We start from the raw sequence: 6,928 nt of genomic DNA, 5'->3' as shown, positions 1-6,928 counted from the left end.
TCACCAATGCACATCCACGATCCCCGCATTAAAGGGACTCCAACCCATAACTTTCGGTCTCACACGTGAACGCTTAACCTCTAAACTACTGAGCCGACATCCAACAGTGCTAATGTCTGATCAATAACATGAGTTGATTATATATTAAGTATTTTCGATTCAAATAGAATTAATGTATACATCACATAAGGGTCTTCGTAAATTCAACTTCAGCGTGTTAGTTCAAGGTAAAGATTGCAGTTTATTTGGGTTAATTAATTAATTGTTAAAAGTTTGGGGGTGATTAAAGGTCGTCATTAGGAAAACTTTTTCTGTTTGGGTTTCGTACCAGTTGAAACTCATCAGCAAGTAGTGTCTGTATTCTTGAGGAGACTGGTGCTGGATTTGTAACCAGGTCTCCTAAATTTATCATCTGAGGCTGCCATTGAGACATTCGGACCATGGCTGAAATAGTTATACCACACGATCACTGAGTACTAAGCAATATCAAGTTTATCTAGTTCCTTTAATGCCGATCGAATTCTGCCGATTAAGATCACAGATAAGCTTCATTTCATAGTTCCCGCCTTTTGTATTCTGTTCACATTTATATGAAAAGGCTTATAATATTACCTGATCACTGAAACCAAAGTAGATAAAGCCAGTTTTCATTCTTCCCATCATTGGTTTGAATTTGATTAATATAACTGCAAAACTTTTTTAACCTTTATTCTACACATAATTTAATCCCACTTAAACAATATTTACATATTTTAGAGTTGTTATGTAAGCTGAGCTAAACGGTTTAATTGTAAAACCTAAATTATCTTTCTAGACAACGTCACCGCCGATTACCTGCTTCAAATAAGAGTAAACTAGTTACTTATTCCACATCTGAACCCTCAATAGGTTTTGATGACGGTCTCTGTGACTGGTCTGAAAGAATAATGAAAACTTCCCTATTAAAACCATTCAGGATAAAGAATACAACATTTACAAAATCTTCTTCATTGTTTATATATGTCTAGTTAATTCTTGTCAATGAGAATATAAAGTGAACTGCACATTCAGCCAACAAGTCAAAAAATGGAACGAAATTGAAGTCCTAGATTCCATTACTGGTCACGTTACATTTATGCTACGAGACAGACTGTGTTACACTCATCTATCCACATAAACAACTTTGAAGTAACACTAACTGATAATATTTGGCATATTTGAAAACAAAATGAGAACATTTATCCAAAATATAGAACACAAGTTTATCAACACATAGGCATAGAATAATTCAGTGTAGTTAATACTCTCTCTCCCTCTCTCTCTCTAAAGTGTTTTACACTCTTTACATATTCAAAGTGGGAAGAAAACAATCGACAGCCTATCCTTGCTCTAAAGAAAAGAGTATAAAAAACATAAATCAATATTTGTCCTGAGTGAATTTAATTTCTTTTATGATAAACGAATAAACAATAAAATAACCAAAGCAAAACCACTTTAAATTGAGAATAAATAAACAAAGAAAATGGTAAACAATTCGTTATTTATATGATTTCATTAATATATGAGGATTTATAGAGATTGTAGAATGTTCATCGTTTGAATCACGACTCAATCTTAATTTGACTACCACTGGAAACCATAAAGTATTGAACATCTATTTCATTGTAATATGAGATTCCTGACCAGTGCAGTCACAACGCTCACTACGTGGAGTCGAACTCAGGACTTTTAGTCTTATATAGATCACTGGGCATGCTATCCAATGGTATACATGTCTAACTCCAATATTAGACAATTATCTATCTCACACTTAACATAGTTGAACTTCACTGGTCGCAATTTCTCATTAGAACTCCTGAGAACTGTATTTAGAAGCTTATCATTAGCAAGTACATGGAAAATTTAAAAAAAAGAATTAGTCAAGATTTCTATTTAGACTTTTATTCATCAGCTCCTAATATTCTCTTTCTTTCATACTGTTTAGTATCTTTCAGAAACCCATTCAATCGCTTATTTTCCATTCTCATTTATTCTTAATTAGAAACAAAACCCAATTTGTACACATTGCTTACACATATATATGATAAAAACTCTATATATAAGATGTTTACATTTCTCTCATTCATGAGACTTGTTAAAATCTAATGAGTTTTAGAAAGTTCAGTGGCTTTTCTAGGTATATTACCAGTTATCTTTTTTTGGTTTTTACAAGTTTATTATTACGTACAAAGTAAACAGAACTCAGGATTCCATAAGGATAGATCGTGTACAGACCAAATCGCAACTCTACGGATCATTGTGGAACAATCAATTGAATGGAATTCATCACTCTACATCAACTTCATTGACTACGAAAAGGCATTTGATAGCGTGGACAGAACAACACTATGGAAACTTCTTCGACACTACGGCGTGCCTCAGAAGATAGTCAATATCATACGGAATTCCTATGATGGATTAAACTGCAAAATCGTGCATGGAGGACAGTTGAAAAACTCGTTCGAAGTAAAGACCGGTGTTAGGCAAGGTTGCTTACTCTCACCCTTTCTCTTTCTCCTGGTGATCGAATGGATCATGAAGACGTCAACGGCTGAAGGGAAGCACGGGTTACAATGGACATCTAGGATGTAGTTGGACGATCTAGACTTCGCAGATGATCTGGCCCTTCTATCCCAAACGCAACAACAGATGCAGGAAAAGACGAACAGTGTGGCAGCAGCCTCAGCAGCAGTAGGTCTCAATATACACAAAGGGAAAAGCAGGATTCTCCGATACAACACAGCATGCACCAATCCAATCACAATTGACGGAGAACATTTGGAAGATGTAAAAACCTTTACGTATTTGGGCAGCATCATTGATGAACAGGGTGGATCTGATGCAGATGTGAAGGCGCGGATCGGCAAAGCAAGAGCAGCATATTTACAATTGAAGAACATCTAGAAGTCAAAGCAACTGTCAACCAACATCAAGGTCAGGATTTTCAATACAAATGTCAAGACAATTCTACTGTATGGGGCAGAAACCTGGAGAACCACGAAAGCCATCATCCAGAAAATACAGGTGTTTATTAACAGTTGTCTACGCAAAATACTTCAGATCCGTTGGCCGGACACTATTAGCAACAACGTACTGTGGGAGAGAACAAACCAGATCCCAGCGGAGGAAGAAATGGGGAAGAAGAGATGGAAGTGGATAGGACACACATTGAGGAAAGCACCCAACTGTGTCACAAGACAAGCCCTCACTTGCAATCCTCAAGGCCAAAGGAAAAGAGGATGACCAAAGAACACATTACACCAAGAAATGGAGACAGACATGAGAAGAATGAACAACAATTGGATCGAACTAGAAAAGAAGGCCCAGGACAGAGTGGGTTGTAGAATGCTGGTCGGCTGCCTATGCTCCATTAGGAGTAACAGGCGTAAGTAAGTAAGTAAGTAAGTAAACAGAACTAAGAAGTTATTGATCCCCATATTATGTAACAAACGATCTGTTTCACAACAGTTAACATTTGATATGCTTAATATCCCCATTTTCAAGATATGAAGATAAAGAGCAACTTCTTTTCTAATGGTTTTAAACATTATGAACACTATACAGAAGTATTTCTACCATGTAATCATCTTTAAATTTCGTACAATGAACTCGGAAATACCCCCTCTTTATTTTGCTCATCTATATATTATGTTTTTACTGAAATGTCTATTATAAAATAACATTTACTATTCATGGAATCCTTTTAATGGAAATGATCAAGTGAAGCTGTATGAAAGATTCAATTATCAACAGCAATAACACTATATCATTTCAAAAAATAAAGATACCATATATCTTTGGGAAAATCCTAATGCTAGGATTCAGCTTTTATTTCAATAGTAAGTTCATACTACTACTACTACTACCACTGTAGTGAGCAGAATACGGGTGGGGACAATCGAATGTATTTGACACAAAATTACAGGACTTATTAATAAAATCTAACAATCAAATAGTAAATACGTAATTCGCAAAATGCCCATCAATTGTCTCATAATGACTCAGACTTCATTGTTCTTGCATTTTCATACAAATTGCATTCTGTTTCCATTCTTTATTGTTCGATCCTCTTGTCTTTCTGCTGCCAGACATTTTGTTCACGACTAACATAATCTACTACTTATGTCAATATAAGTAGCACACACCACACTACTACTACTAGTGAACGGTCCTAAATTAGAACTTAATTTTTATCGACTAAATCACGTTTATCATTTGTTATCTGTTTAATCTTAGTATTTAAAATAAGCTTATTTAAAAAAAATTAGTTATGTGAATGTCTACCGTTAATAATAGATATTACTGTTTTGGGAGAATTCAGATACGTTTGTTGTATAAGATGTGATCAAAGTTGAAAGCTTATTAAACTGTTTCAGCGAAGATATTATTATCAACACTTTTCATAGATACACTGCTGAGTTACCAAACAACAAAACCAGTGCTGGTAACTGAGGAAGCTATTCATCAATTACTTAGTAACTTTAAACCTGATAAGTTACTGGACCCTAATGGGTTACATCCACGATTAATGTCGTCTCTCAGGGACATTATTTAAAGTCCACTCATAGTTTTATTTGATATGTTCCTCTCCTAAGTTTAATTCCCTACGGAGTGTAAAGATGCCATCATCAGAAATATATTTAAATGTGTAAAGAGAGACCGTATCTAACTAAGTCACGTACAACTCCTGAAAAACATGGGTTCCGGGATAAGCCTTCATAATTAACTGGCTAACTGAGAAAGGGAATTGAACAGCAACCCAAGATTAAGGTCTATCGGTTCATGTGATATTTATAAATCAAAGCAAGGGATTTGGTAATGTGTCTTACTCATGTCTAATTTAGAAGCTCTCCAAGTTTGTAACAACAGGTATCATGCAAGAGTGGATAAGAAACTTTCGCTTTTGCTCGCAACAAAGACTGAAGGTAAATGAGATACTATATGGATGTAAACCATTTGAAAATGGTATACTTAAAGGCGTCATCTTAGGTAACCTATTTTTTCTTCTAAAAGTCAATGAATTACCAAGACTGCCTATGTCGTCGACACTATTGTTTACAGATAATGTCAAAGTCTGGAGAAAAATACGTAGTAAAATAAATCATCCTGATCCGCACGTTTATGTAGACGAATTAGTTAGATGGTTCCAAAATTGAGGTTTCGAGATTAATCTCAAAAAGAGTAAAGAAAATACACATTGAACATGGCAATGTTCGTCAGTTCATTGTCAATGGTACACCGCTTCCACACGTGCAAGAATACAAAGACCTAGCAGTAACAGTGAGTTATGACCTGAAAACAACTGAGAATTGCGATTCAGCAGCTGTCAAGAGTTCCCGAGTGCATTATTCACGTTGTAAGGCTTTCAGATGCTTCAGCGAATATATTTCAGATTTCATGCCTCATTTACTCGAGACTTCATCTAGAATACTAAATCCAAGCAGCGAGTACATGTTTTATTAAGGAGGCTAACACAATTGAGCGTATTCAATATTTGAGAATTGGTTTAGTGATGAGTTACTCCCAACTCTTCTATCACAAACGATTAGACCTTATCCTCTTATATAATCGTGGAATGCGGGGTGACCTTATGTAGAAAACTTACTTACTTACTTACGCCTGTTACTCCTCGTGAAGGAACATAGGCCGCTCACCAGCATTCGCCATCCAACCCTGTCCTGGGCAACCCTTTCCAGCTCCTCCCAGTTGTTATTCATCCTTTCTATATCTGATTCTATTTCCCGACGTAATGTGTCCTTTGGCCTTACTCTTTTCCGCCTTCCTTCAGGATTCCAAGTTAGGGCTCGCCTCGTGATGCAGTTTGACGATTTGCATAGTGTATGTCCTATCCATTTCCATCGTCTTTTCCTAATTTCCTCTTCAGCTGGAAGCTGGTTTGTTCTCTCCCAGAGAAGGCTGTTGCTGATTGTATCCGGCCAATGGATGTTGAGTATCTTGCGTAGACAGCTATTTATAAATACTTGCACCTTCTTGATGATGGCTGTTGTAGTTCTCCAAGTTTCAGCTCCATACAGTAGAATTGCCTTGACGTTCGTATTGAAGATTGTGACTTTTGATATTGGTTGAAAGTTGTTTTGAGTTCCATATGTTCTTCAACTGTAGGAATGCTGTCCTTGCTCTGCCAATCCTCGCCTTTACGTCTGCATCTGAACCTCCTTGTTCATCGATGATGCTTCCCAGGTATGTGAAGGATTCCACATCTTCCAGAGTTTCGCCATCAAGAGTGATCGGATTGCTGTTCTCCGTGTTGAATTTGAGGACCTTGGTTTTCCCCTTGTGTATGCTGAGGCCTACTGATGCAGAGACTGCTGCTACACTGGCTGTCTTTATCTGCATTTTTTCATGTGTATGCTTATGTAGAAAAGCCATGTATTAAATAATGATTTGAGTGCTAACATGCCTTATTACCTTACTCTCTCCATAACTAATCATGTATGAAGCTTCAAAAACCTCGATCAAATAAACTCAGTGTAGGGCTTCAATTTTCTCGTCAACGGGTCAACAATTAGAACACCCTACCCGAATAAATGATATCAGTCTCATCAGTAAAAACTTTTAAGGAGAAACTAGATCTCCACTGGAAAGCAAACCGCAATGATTAATGCATGTTTATCAACCTTCTGTTCTTATTATTAAGGCTGAATATATTATATGAAGAAATACTATGTAATCAACATAACAACTCATGAGGTAATCAGTGTGCAAATAAGTAAATGGTAAAATGAGCAGTCGATTCAATGAATGAGTGAAATAACTTGATATGATTGATTCTTTTGTTGTTATTTTCGTTGATTCAAAAGATTGCGTACGTTATAAACAGAGATAGATGGTGGCTAACAGTGGAATACACAACACGCGTTTCGTTTCGTTTGGGACTCATCAACTGGAT

Source organism: Schistosoma haematobium, chromosome 6 (assembly GCF_000699445.3).
Source record: "Schistosoma haematobium chromosome 6, whole genome shotgun sequence".
Taxonomy (NCBI): domain Eukaryota; kingdom Metazoa; phylum Platyhelminthes; class Trematoda; order Strigeidida; family Schistosomatidae; genus Schistosoma; species Schistosoma haematobium.
Note: the sequence above shows the minus strand (reverse complement) of the source record.